A 14,658-nucleotide genomic window follows, 5' to 3' on the forward strand; every position below is an offset into this window, starting at 1 on the left:
ATCCTCTTGCCCTAAGTGTACATGGAGTTACAGACTGGTCCTTGTTTTGGGGGTTATCCTCTTTTCAAAAATCTATAAAGACACAGACTGTTCCTAGTAGAGGGAACTTCTGTTCTTCATAGATATGCTTTCTGCCCTTCCATCATGAAAAATTTTTGGCTTAAGGATCTTACTTTTCTGGGTCTTCAGCCTGTGTTGGATGCTTTGGGTGAAGAGCTAATGTGCTGTGGAGACTAAGCAATCTTGGGTCAGAAGTACAACTGGCATGATTTTCACTACTAATACATGTCAAAGTTGCTAAGATTATTCAGCAGCAATGTGTGGGGCTGAGCTGATGCGCATCCCCAAGAGAGTGTTGCACTCATGGCCTACCTATCCAGTACTGACATACATCTATACCCTCCACTGTGCCTGTGTTAAATGTTGTCTCTTTCACTTTGTCATTTAGTAGTAGCACCCTCATTTACTACATAATGTTTTACAGCACAGACACAAGTGATATACTATGCAAGAAACCAAAGATCCTGTGCATATTTCTGTGAGCAAGCCTATTTTTCATCTTTCTACACTTAAACCTTTGGCCTTTTATAGCATGGTTTACATTTTTGGTATCCATGCTTCCTTTTCAGCTATTAAACAATCAAATCACTTGTGTCAAGAGAGCAGTTAGCAAGATGTTCCTACATTTGGATATTTTCTTTGTTCTACCAACACAGGATGTATCAACATTAGTGGTTGTCTGGTAAAAGTATAGTGTCTTCCTGTGTTTCCATATTGTTCTAAGATTTATTATTATTTTCTTTAGGGCAAATTGTGTTCTCTCCTAAATGTTTTCTTGCTGGCATGTTGCTAGAAAGAGGATTGGGTGGGAAGAAGCCTCACTTTCTCCAGTCTTATTCTTCCACACATATTTTACTGGTATTTAGTAGCACGCAGAGACAACGAAGGCCCTTGTTATAGGCCAACAGGTTATCTGGTATGTGTATTCTTGTGTAAGTGATGAGAGCATCTCTGCAGCCAGTTGTGAGTGATGGTGTCCCCAGAACAATCTCAGTTGATATCAGTTGGATAAATGCTGCTGTGGATTGAGATGACAGCTGTTCATCCAGTTATGAAATGTAACTAAATATTTACTATGATTATTTATCCTTTATACTGATATGATATCTGAAGATTTACTAATACTACCACTGTATATATTTTGAAATGTAGAATGACCATGTTTACCATGAATAATGTACTATATACACTACTTTTGTATAATTTGGTGGTGATAAATACACACAAAAAATTTATTTTAATCAGTTAATATCTTACAATATTTTGTAGTTAGTGAGTGTTACTCACTGAAGCACTTCTCTTTTCAGGGACACGAGAACCTTTCAAAATTGTGAGCCTTCAAGAATGCTCCGTGGTGTTGTCTGGAAATGATCCCCAGGAAGTAATCTACACAATGCTGTTCCATCAGTGCACCAGAGATGTGAGGTAAGTTGTTCTAAATGCACAGATTGTTAAATTCTGACACACTTGTATATCTGTGATTTAGGACACACACACACACACACACACACACACACACACACACAGTGTGTATGAATTACCTAAGAAACAATGAACTGGACATAATGTGTGTGGTGGAAACCAAGTTAAGGCCTGAAACAAAGCTAGATTGGTTTGATGTAAAACACTACAAAGTATGGAGAAATGATAGAAAGAATAAAGGAGGTGGTGGTATAATGGTTTTTACTAAGAAGGATCTGATAGTGAAGGAGGTGAACTTTAGTAAGGGAAATGAGGAAGTGATAAGTATACTTATAACAGATGGTAAGAGGGACATTAATATTATAACAGTATACATACCACCCAGAACCAGTGCTTGGAACTATGAACAGTATTGACACAGTGGGTGAGGTCACCAACAAGGTGCAGGGGACAGGATGTTGCAGCGAGGTTGAATTTGGTATTTACCAGGAGGAAATTGAACATGAATGTCCCTTGGGGAAAAGCGACCAAGATGTCCTAAGATTTGAGCTGGATATGGAATTAAGCACGGAAAAGAGTGTGGAGCACAGGGAGGAAAAATTAAATTATGTCATGGCAAATTATAACCATATAAGAGAGTTCTTTAATGAAATTGACTGATCTGTGATATATCAGGAAGGGGATATGCAATTGAAATACGATAAATTTATGGATTTATATAACTCTCCTGTGAAGAAGTTTGTGCCATATCACAGAAAGAGGATTTTAAATAATAAACAGTGGTTTAATAGAAATTGTGAAGAAGCAAAAAAGAACAAAGAAAAGGCATGGAAGAAACTTAAGAAAAACAGTGAAGTATTATCAAGAGAAGTCTACAAAACAGCAAGGAATAGATATGTTGAAGTAAGGAGAACAGCACAAAAGGAATATGAACAGAGAGTGGTGGAAAACTGTGATAGTGACCCTAAAATGTTTTACAAATTCATAAATGGAAAACTAAATAAAAGGGAGGCAATAGAAAAGTAAAAGATGGGGAAGAAGTATATGAGGATGCTAGAGATATAGCTGAAATATTGAACGACAACTTTTGCAAAGTGTTTACAAAGGAGGAGCATTTTACAGGAGGAAGGCCTACGGAAATAAAGCAAATGCAGGACATCATGGTTACTAAAGAAGATATAAGGAAAATTATAAGTAACTTGGATATTAATAAATCAATGGGGCCTGATGGCATATCTGGGAGGTTGCTGAAAGAATGTAAGGATCAATTGTTGAACCCCATATTTGATATTGTGGAAACCTCCATACGAACAGGAATAGTCCCGAAAGAGTGGAAAAGAGCTGACATTGTGCCTATATATAAGAATGGAAGTAGAATGGAACCGTTAAATTACAGACCAGTATCGTTGACTAGTATATTGTGCAAGGTATGTGAAGAAGTAATTAAAGCTAAGTGGAGTGAGTATCTAGAAAGTGAAAACATTCTGAGTGAAAGGCAGTTTGGTTTCAGAAAAGGAAGATCGTGCGTATCCAATTTATTATGTTTTTATTCAAGAGTGACTGACATACTACAACATAGAGAGGGATGGGTGGATGCTATTTACCTGGACTTGAGAAAGGCCTTTGATAAAGTGCCACACAATAGACTGATGTGGAAACTAAAGAAGATTGGAGGAGTAAGTGATAAACTAGCAAAATGGATGGAAAATTACTTAGTGGGAAGAGAAATGCGAACAGTGGTGAAAGGAAAGAAGTCCGAGTGGAAGAAGGTAACCAGTGGAGTTCCACAAGGGTCAGTGCTTGGTCCCATCATGTTTTTGATTTATGTTAATGATATGCCAGTAGGAATTGACAGTTACATGAATATGTTTGCAGACGATACTAAAATTATGAGGAGAGTAAAGAATGTGGAAGATTGTAACAAGTTACAGGAAGATCTTGATAAAATATATGAGTGGAGTAAAGAGTGGCAGATGGAATTTAATATAAACAAGAGCCATGTTATGAAAATGGGAAGAAGTAGATACAGACCAAACAGGGATTACAGGCTGGGTGATGAGAAAATTGAAGAGACCAATGAGGAGAAAGACTTAGGAGTAACCGTGCAAAACACTTTGTCACCGGAGAAACACATTAACAAGATATTTTGGAAAACATATAACATGCTTCAAAATATTGGTCTTGCATTCCACTACCTAGATGAAGGAATGATGAAGAAGATACTATGCACTTTAATAAGACCCCAGTTAGAATATGCAGCTTGCATCTGGTCACCGCATATGAAGAAAAATGTGAAGAAGGTGGAAAGGGTACAGAGGCTGGCAACAAGGATGGTACTAGGACTCAGGGAGTTAGGCTATGAGGAAAGACTGAGGAACTGGGGCTGACCACATTAGAAGAGAGAAGAACAAGGGGAGACATGATAACTATGTAAATTGGTGAACAAGATTGACATATTGGACAGAGAATTGATAAAGGTGACCACAAGTAATCATCTCCAAGGACATGGAAAAAAACTAATAAAAGACATCTGTCTAAATGACGTAGTTTCCCGCATCATAGTATTGATAAGTGGAATAAACTGAGCAGTGATGTCGTTGACGCAGTGTGTGTCAATCAGATGAAAGAGAGATATGACAGGAGTGGCTAAGGAGGCAGGACACAGAGAGCTTAGCTCGGGCCCTGTAATACACAAATAGGTAAATACACACACACACACACACACACACACACACACACACACACACACACACACACACACACACACACACACACACACACACACTCTCTCTCTCTCTCTCTCTCTCTCTCTCTCTCTCTCTCTCTCTCTCTCTCTCTCTCTCTCTCTCTCTCTCTCTCTCTCTCTCTCTCTCTCTCTCTCTCTCTCTCTCTCTCTCTCTCTCTCTCTCCAGATGAGTTTGTCAAATTATATTCCTGATTTACATCAAGCCACTTTTGGCCCATGAAAAGACACCCACAAAACAAGCAAAACCAGGAAACTTATTGACAATAAAAGCTTAATGTCAGAAGAATCAACAGGAAATAAAGTAGTGAATCTGATTTATTAATATTCCCAACACAGGTACAGTACTTATTTGTTATATTTTTGTCAAATATGCTCTGTATTTTGTCTGATTACTTGTAATATCACAATTCTGCTGCCTGAACAGACTCACAGTGGGTTACTCCAGTATGTCACATGTACACACAAAATGTTGGTTATCACCATCATTGTGTCCTTACAAACAGATCTCTCCAGCTCCTTGTGTGCCAGACCCACCTCATACTGTCCTTGAGGTTTAAGTCTGTATAATTTACTGCATCCTTAACTCTTTCTCCATTATTTCTTGTACACTTTGTGAAGCAAAATCCAAATGAGTGCAGGCTGTCAAGAAACATTCGAAGGTCTTTTGACTTTATAGTGATTATGATTGTTCATTTGCTTATCCTAAAACAACCTCAGGGATAAATGTGTCAGGATGTGTCTATGCACACTTCATTTTTGCACACCCATCTTGTAATTTGTCACACACACTTGCAACCCTCACTCAGTCTGTCTGTGCAACAAATGGCAGTTGTAGTGGCAGTTTCACCCTTTTTTTCATAGAGGCCTTGAGAAAAGTTAATTGGGAGCAAGCGGGCTGAGATGACCCAAGGTGACCCAGGAAACAATATATTACCCCAGATTGGGATTGGTTTTTGTTTATTATTCTTTCTTGTTATCACTATTAATCACTCTCAAAGGGTAAGAGGCAGACCTGAGGCACCAAACCACACACAAATACCCTTTGGATGATTCTGTTATTTACATATTTTTTTCCTTGCTGACTGAAAGCATATCACTCAAAATTACCATATTTGACTTGTCACTTACCAACAGTTCCTGAAAGTCAGAGATAAAGAATGCTAATTTCAGTGTGTGTGTTGGGGGGGGTTAGCTGAAGAACTTGAATATACACCCAGAATAGAAGTGTTGTGAATAATTATCATGAAGGTGCACTTGCATGCATAGGATAAGAGTTTAGTGTTTGCTGCCTCTAAATAGAGGTGACGGAAGAAGTAAATAAATTCCAGAGAGAGAGAGAGAAAAGTAAAATGTGGAGAAAGAGCATCCGGGAAATGGGAATCAGAATGCGTAACAGAGAGAGAGTGTTCCAAGTTACCTGTTCAAAATTAAAGAAAATAAATAATGTTCAATAATATATATATATATATATATATATATATATATATATATATATATATATATATATATATATATATATATAATTAACCCAAGGGAAATATATCTATGAAGGTTGAGATATGAGGAAGACACTGCACTCTAGCCTATTATTATATTATTATATCTCTTTTTACAGGAATATAATAGCCTATCCTTCAAACAGGTATTGTATGACGTAACCACAAGAAAATACGTGTGGGGGTAAATCCATTATTAATTAAGTATATTGAAAAAAAAATTCATACGTCACAAATTCGAACCTTTTAATAGACGATTGGTGTCATCTTACAGTGTAGCCTAGTGTAGGTGATATTTCCGTGAAACTGTAACTGATAGTGGCATACAGAGAACCAGAAGGATCAGTTGAGCAGTTGGTGTAGCTGTTCACGGTTCACTAGTCTCGTAGCAGTGGTGGTAAGTGGCTGTGGGTATCGAAACGCTCACATACTGTAATATCCATCCTAAGCCCACAAGGTTTGCCGCCCGCCTCATAACGTAACGGTTTGAAATCGCATTACAGCATCACCAGTTTATGTTATGGCTGAGAGGATGCGTTGGGTAACATACGCGGACCTTCAGTGAGCCAAGCCTTCACAAAAACACCCACCCACGCCAGCGCAACGCCCCTTCCAGCGCCTCCTGTGCCATAGCTGTGCCCACGGTAGAGATGAGAAACACAAGCGAGTTAAGTTTCATATCATAATTCCTCCTTAGTCTCGGAAGCAAACATCCTCTACGCGAGTGTTTTGCAGGTGTTTCTGATGGTGATAGCTCGGCTCAGGAGGGACAGCTGGTGTTAAGAGATGAGTGAAGCGATGAGATCCGGCGTAACACCCACCCGTAGCCGTTCCCCGCGCAGCCTTGTCCTTGAGGCGGAAGGTGGAGCCGAGGCTCGCCGCAAAAACAGGAGTGGATTGGTCGTAGCGCGTCCGGGGTTGTCAGTTGAGGAATGCACTCCTTGCCTGCAGTACACACGTGGCCTGCCGCAGCCCTTCGTCTTCCGTCACTGCCACGGTAACCAGTGCGCTAGGGAAGAGTGAAGCGTTGCCATCACTGTTGCGTTCCATGCTGGGAATGAAGACGCGTGGACAGTGGAAATAGAAAGCGGAGTGAGTGACACCAGGTACCTTCGTATTTCATGTTTTTTGTTCGTGGATATGATTGCAAACTCCACCCCAGAGTGATGAACGGAGAGCAGTGCGAGCCATCAGTGACTCGGTGTCTGTGGAAAAAGAGCTAAAGACGAAATGAAACGACGGATGCCAACTCCCCTCTCGTTTTTCATGTTTCCTCGTTGACAAATCGTCTATGCAATGTTCCAGAATACTAAGCGAGAAAAAAAAAAGTACAAGTGATGTGTGATGTGTTTCCCTATAAGGAATTTTAAGGTTAGGATTGAATTGTTAAAAATGAAATTCAATGCACGCTTAGCACCCAATCTTGCAATGCTTCCCCGCCCCCGTCCGCCCCCGACAACACAACCACCCCGCTAACACTCCCGGACGTGACAAGCATGTGTCGTAACAACGTGGAGTGTGAAAAAAAAAAAAAAACTTGTAACTTGTGGGGGAAGAAAGAAAAAACGTGGTGAGGTTAAGGGTGGGGATTTTACCGTTCGGAGATGACTCAATGGAGGCAAACTGGTTATTACACGCACAAAAAAAAAAAAAAGGAGGAAAAAAAGAAAGGGAAAAGGGGGAAAAAGCGATGACATGTTATAAAGAATGAAAGAGTTTACAAGTGGCTTTATATTATAGCATCGTCACTGCCCAGCTGGAAGGAAGGAAGTAGGTTGAGTGTGCATGGGGTGTGGGTGTGAGTGGGTTGGCATGGCGTGGCGTGGCGTGGGTTGTGGGAGAGAACAAGGTAGGCTCACTGCTCAAGCCAGTCCGGTCCAGTAACCTCGCCCTCTGTAGGTTACACAAGCGCCAACCCTCGTAGGTATTGCTAGGAACTTGTCTGCTGTTCGTTTGTTTGTTTATTACTTTTACCTCACGCTTGTTGACTATCTATGAAATGTGTGTGTGTGTGTGTGTGTGTGTGTGTGCTGCCATTGGAGTATGTAGGTTAGAAATAAGAGGTTACGCTTTACATGTTCACTTTTTTTCTAACTTTGGTAATCATTTGAAATATTTGCATTATATGAAGTTGCGTACCGATGACTGAAGGAGCTCTCTCTCTCTCTCTCTCTCTCTCTCTCTCTCTCTCTCTCTCTCTCTCTCTCTCTCTCTCTCTCAGTAACTACAAATAATCAATGTATGCGTGACAGAAGCCATCAGCCCAGCAACTATTAGAGTATGTGATGGCTTTCCCCACCCCCGCCCCTTTTTTTTTTTTTTTTTCCTTCACCACCCACCCATGTCCTTGACTATCACGTGTGTAGGCCTCGTGACACCCCTTCTCAGAGACACCCCCTTCAGGAGTACACATGGTTTCGTGGTACAGGCAAGGCTGAATGAGCAAGTGAGGGAGTGTAGCCTTTAGCATCTACACACCATCACCACCACCACCACCACCACCACCGCCACTACCACGACCCTATCTTCCTTTTCTTGCTTAGTAACTGCATCTGTGAAGACCTGTCCGCTGCAACCTGAGCGGGAAGCAAACCTCAGCCTGCCTTTGTGTGTGTGTGTGTGTGTGTGTGTGTGTGGGTCGAGAGAGAGAGAGAGAGAGAGAGAGAGAGAGAGAGAGAGAGAGAGAGTGCGTAGTAGTGGCAAGTTTTTAAGCCCTCCACTCCCCTCCACCACCAACAACCCAGTCTTTTCGACCCCTTGACCCGAGTTTGGGGGGACCTGGGAGAGAGAGAGAGAGAGAGGGGGGGGAGCAGAAGAGGCCACGACAAAGCTCGGCGTGAAAGTCTTGCTGGAGACGAGTCACGCTTCCAAGGCTGGCGAGAAGGTGGTGGTTGGTGGTGGTGAAAGTGGATGAGGAAGTGGAGGGAATTGAACCTGCTTAGTGTTGCGTGGTGGTGGTGGTGGTGGTGGTGGTGGTGGTATAATTATCGTCATTTTCAAGCTGGTTGGTAACTCGTGTAAGGCGTGATGGTGATAATGTCTCCAATGAGTAAAAGTTTAGGGATTCCGCGCTGAATCTATTTTGTTGTTGTTGTGTCTGTGGCTGCGTGTGTGTGTACATCAATTTGTTTGTAGTTGGCCCCCTTTCTTGATGATCACGTGTTAGGGTCATGTGTGTGTGTGTGTGTGTGAGAGAGAGAGAGAGAGAGAGAGAGAGAATTACTGATGTATAAGTCTTTCCTTGTTACTCTCACATGAAGCTCAGTAAATTATTGGTTTATTCATCTATTATTATTATTATTATTATTATTATTATTATTATTATTATTATTATTATTACTAACGCGTGGTGAGACATAATATCGCTATCAACGTGTCTAATCTTCATTGCTAATTTATTAAAGACTCCCTACTGTTACTGGCAGCTACTTGTCGGTCTTTATACACTGCGAGTCACTTCCAGCACTTCCTGAGCTTCCTCATCTCCATAATGTAATAAACTATTTGTCACAACTCCTTAAAATTCTTATTGCCAACTAGTGTTAAGAGACAACCTACAAAATGAGCAAGAAATATTATCATAGAAGTTATCCGAAATTATTACCCTCATAAGTATATCAAATTTCCTTCATGGTAAGCAGAACCATATTACGAAACACTTCTGCCCCCCATCCTCGCTACTTTCAAAGGGCTCTAGTTGAAATGGCACAGGTTTTAAAGTTTTTTTTTTTAGCGTTTTAGTAACAGATTATCAAGATTTCTACATTATTGTCAGTAGAAACACTTGTGAGAACTTGGTAAACCCTCTCTGTGTTTTGAAAGTCTTACGTAAGGGAAGTAGCAGACATGAGAAGAGGCGAGGCTGAGAAAGCGATCTGATGAGCGTGGCGAGCAGTGTCTCTTTACCAGGTGTTGTTGCCGAGTGCCAGTGATGTATGGCACTCATGGGTGGATCTCGTGGATCTCAGTAAGCGTTCCGTTGCATTTCCTACTCCCAAAGATAAGAAAAGGTTGGTTTATTTTTATTTTGGCGTCGCAATATTTTAAACTAAAGAACTTTTAAGAAGGGTTGGGTTAAGTTTTATTTTTATTTTAGCGCAGCAGTATATTGAACCAAGGAAAAGGTCACACGAGAAAGGATGCAAAGGAAGTGTGGGTTGCAGGCACAGTCACACATTCGCTGTATATACAACACTGGGGTTAGGGGACAAAAAGGTATCGTCCTCCTTTAGTACAGAAAGCTGTCGTACACTTGTTTGATTTATTTTCAAGGTATTTATTTCAGTGATATGTGGTGCAAAGAAAAGGACAACTGGGAATGTAACTTTTACTTTTATGGATGCACTTAATAGTACTGTATCCAACTAAGATGTTAAATATATTATTGAAATTAAAACGTAGAAAATACTGTATACAATTTTAACCCCTTTAGTACCATGGTGATTTTCCATATTCATTCTACTTACTATTTGGTGATTCTATACAGCTTCAGAAACTCATGAGGGGATTAGAATAGTGAAGACTCTGGCCATCAATCTTTTAACCTCCCAAGACCCTTCCTAATGTTAATAAAACGGTCCAATCGTACACAAATCTCAAGGTAAAAATGTGTCCCAGTATTGAAGGAGCTAATCTCAATACAAGTATGTATATGTTTATTTCTAAGCGTACAAGTTCAACCAGGTCGTTTTTATTACTCATCCAGCGGTGAACTATTACCTAAACTCAAGAAATACAAAATGAAAAACAAAAGAACAGTTATATATCTTCATCACTCGTCTTTTTCACATAATTCATGAATACACAAGAAGAAAAAACGAAACACATTGAGAATAATACCGTACATAGCTCGAGATTGTACGTATAGTGTTCTTGGGAGCAGGGAACGAGGCACATCAGCTCCCAAGAGGCTCCAGAGTGTGGGCGTGACGGAAGCTTCTGGCAACCGTGACGTGCCCTTCAGGAATGCAGCAGGAGGTTCTTGACTGACTAGTATTTTTGTTTTTGTTTTTAGTTTTTTTTATATATTATTTTGTTACTTACTTATTGATCTAGTTTGTCAGCTTTAGTGAGTTCGTTCGTTCGCTGGTTAGTTTTATCATTTGTTTATTTTGTGTTATCGAATTATTTTGCTTTCATAGAATTACTGGATTTATTTATTTATTATTTTTATATCTATTCCTATCTCGGGTCTGTGTTCGTACGGTGTGTGTGTGTGTGTGTGTGTGTGTTTCACTGTTTGATCTGCTGCAGTCTCTGACGAGACAGCCAGACGTTACCCTACGGAACGAGCTCAGAGCTCATTATTTCCGATCTTCGGATAGGCCTGAGACCAGGCACACACCACACACCGGGACAACAAGGTCACAACTCCTCGATTTACATCCCGTACCAACTCACTGCTAGGTGAACAGGGGCTACACGTGAAAGGAGACACACCCAAATATCTCCACCCGGCCGGGGAATCGAACCCCGGTCCTCTGGCTTGTGAAGCCAGCGCTCTAACCACTGAGCTACCGGGCGTGTAGTAGTAGTAGTAGTAGTAGTAGTAGTAGTAGTAGTAGTAGTAGTAGTAGTAGTAGTAGTAGTAGTAGTAGTAGTAGTAGTAGTAGTAGTAGTAGTAGTAGTAGTAGTAGTAGTAGTAGTGGTGTGTGTGTGTGTGTGTGTGTGTGTGTGTGTGTGTGTGTGTGTTGAAAATGTATTGAGTGATGGTACGATAAGATGTATTTTTTTATTGTTCTCCGTTCCGATAGACTGATAATTATTAGTCTTACATCACAGTTTTTTTTTCTTCCTTTTCTTCCTCGTCCTTCTCTTCTTTTACTCCTCTTTTCTTTCCCTTCTTCTTCTTCTTCTTCTTCTTCTTCTTCTTCTTCTTCTTCTTCTATTTCTTCTTTCTATTAATAATAATAATAATAATAATAATATTATTATTATTATTATTATTATTATTATTATTATTATTATTATCATTTCAACATTACTGTTTTCTTCTTTTTCTTCATCAACATCATCTTCATCATCATCTTCTTCTTCTTCTTCTTCTTCTTCTTCTTCTTCTTCTTCTTCTTCTTCTTCTTCTTCTTCTTCTTCTTGTTCTTCTTCTTGTTCTTCATCATCATCATCATCATCATCATCTTCATCATATCATTATTATCATCATCATCATCTTCATCATATCATTATCATCATCATCATCATCATCATCATCATCATCATCATCTTCTTCTTCTTCTTCTTCTTCTTCTTCTTCTTCTTCTTCTTCTTTGTAACTACTACTACTACTACTACTACTACTACTACTACTACTACTACTACTACTACTACTACTACTACTACTACCACCACCACCACCACCACCATTATCACTGATACTATATTCGTAGTGGTTACTCGTATTCCCGTCATGACATCGCCCTTCTAGCTCCACACACACTCCACGCTCCACAACACTGGAATGTTTATGAGTGCCAGCAACTTTACAGAATCCCACAGTGTTACTTGACATGTGGGAATCGATGAGGTTATGAAGAAAGAACAAGAAGGAAGGAAGGACAACGTTTCTCTTTTCACTTTCTTTTGCAATCAGGGTGAAACGAGAACATTATTGGTTTAGTAAAGTACATTACATAATGTACTTGGCCTGTGTGTGTGTGTGTGTGTGTGTGTGTGTGTGTGTGTGTGAGGCCAGCCACTCATCGCCCTGTATCGGTAGAGCCATTAATGGAGATATTGGCGCTGGCTTGGCATACACCCAGCGGACTGAATCGACAGGCGGCACGCGACCTTGAAGTCACGTACGTATAGGGCCCCTGCGAGCCCTGCCTTGCCTTGCCTTGCCTTGACTCGCCTCCACACATCCTTCTCTTCGCAACGCTGAACATTCAGCATCTGGCTCGATTTTTCATCATTTTCGGTATTCACCACCTCCCTATAGGCCCAGAATATATCGTATGATGCACTGGTAACTTTAATCATACTAGACTTATCTTTTAACTGACGAACATTTTACATTCGGTTCGATCTCAGTATTTTCTTGGCTCACTATTCCACTATGTGTCTAGAATGTATCGCGTGCCGTGTTTGTAGCTAGCTTGATTATACAGTGCTGTCGTTTGAATGTAAAGTAAATACATGTTTAGTGCACATTAGTTCAAAAGATGTCATTGAGAGGCTGTCCTTGGGCTGCTTGTTCCCTTGCTTTGCTTCTTACGATACGCATTGCAAGATTCATGAGTGTCGCCAGAGCTCCGTAGCATTATTCATTGTCATCCATTGCGGCATAGATTGCTTGTCTCCTGTGGCACATTCAGGCACGCAGCTGCTGAGGCGTTGAGGTCGCTGCTGCTGCTGCTGGTGACAGATGGCGCGGCCTATGGTCCTACCCCTCCCATCCCGCCACGCCCCGCCCCTCCCACGCCAGGCTTTGTGCTGCCAGACGAACGATAACACTTGGCTCAATCGGGTCAAGGAGTTCTGCCCTTCAAAGTTGACTTTCTTTCTTCCCGATTTTTTCATATGTCAATTTTACATTCACGTTTGTGTGTCAGGTTATTTTTTTACATGTATGCACCAGGGGATAATTTTCAACGTCGATTATTTTTCTTATCGAATTTATTTCAGGAGAACCAATTGTAATCGGCAAGCAGAGAAAAAAATTGTGAAGGACATGTGTGTCACCATAAGACGCAAAACCCATTAGTTGTGTCAGAGGCAATGCACGAACTGGAAACTTCATTGAAAACTGCGTGCCGGTTAGGTCGGTTGTATGTATGTCTGTGCTGGCTGTGTTACCCCAGAAGGTGTGTGTGTGTGTGTGTGTGTGTGTGTGTGTGTGTGTGTGTGTGAGCGAGCCTAGTGCGTGTCGGGGTCACATGGTGTACTGAGAGTGTTGTGTGTAGCAGCGTCTAGTTTAGTTGGTGTTCATCTTGACCTAGAAGCAGCGAGTGATGCCTCTCCGCTGCCGCCTGTTGACAGATGAATGGTTCTTTGGATTTCTCCCCCTTCCACCAGCAAGTAACTGACGCGGCCTACTTTTCCTTCCTTCCGCCTCTGTGTCAGTGAGTGGCTCTATTCATGACCCAACCCAGCCGGTGCTAATTTCCTCGTGGCTATTACAAACCAGAGAAACGGAGCGTGAGAGTGCTGATAGTGGCGGTGTTTGTTCAAGACTTTCTACCCATCCGTTTGTGTACACTGTCGGCGTCCCTCTGCGAAGTGCCGAGTGATGGAACTAACCAAGGCTTTTTTACACATTTTTCAGGCATCCAGCATGGCTAGATGTTGACTTGCGCAAAATGCTAATGACGCGCGTGGCGAGACGAAGGAGGATAGAAGAGAGGAGGACTATGCTTGTGTGAGTGTCAACATTGCGCCAGGTAGACACGCGGAGACTGCAGCAGAGTGAGTGACTGGTAAGAGTGGATCCCGTGTTAAGATACTACAGTTTGTTACTTATCGTGAAAAGAAAAGGTTCTGTAGTTAAGGACGTGTTTGTGTTAAAGCAAGTACCAACAGACCCCAGTGCCTCCTGTCTTTAATAGAAAACAAGAGTGCTTACCAGTGCCTACAGTAGAGTACTAGTACCTGTGGCTTGTGAAAATAAGAGTGCCTGGCTTCCTCTGTAAAAGATAAATAAACACACAAGTGCCTGCAGTAGAGGAACAGTGCCAGTGCAGAGGGACAACAAGAGTACCAGTGACAGTCTTTAAAAAAAAAAAAAAAAAAAACAGTACAGTGAAAAAAGTGAAGAAGAGTGGCACTAGATTCAACCATTAGTGCCTCATCCATCAGACACACTCAGATAGTGCCAGTGTCAGAGTCAGTACACACTTCACAAGATGTCGAGCGGCGGCATATCAGTTCATCTGGGGGGCGTGGAGGTGACAGTTCTGCCCACTGACGCCGACAACATCACCACCATGGGGAACTCCA

This window comes from Portunus trituberculatus, chromosome 46 (genome assembly GCF_017591435.1).
Source record: "Portunus trituberculatus isolate SZX2019 chromosome 46, ASM1759143v1, whole genome shotgun sequence".
NCBI lineage: Eukaryota > Metazoa > Arthropoda > Malacostraca > Decapoda > Portunidae > Portunus > Portunus trituberculatus.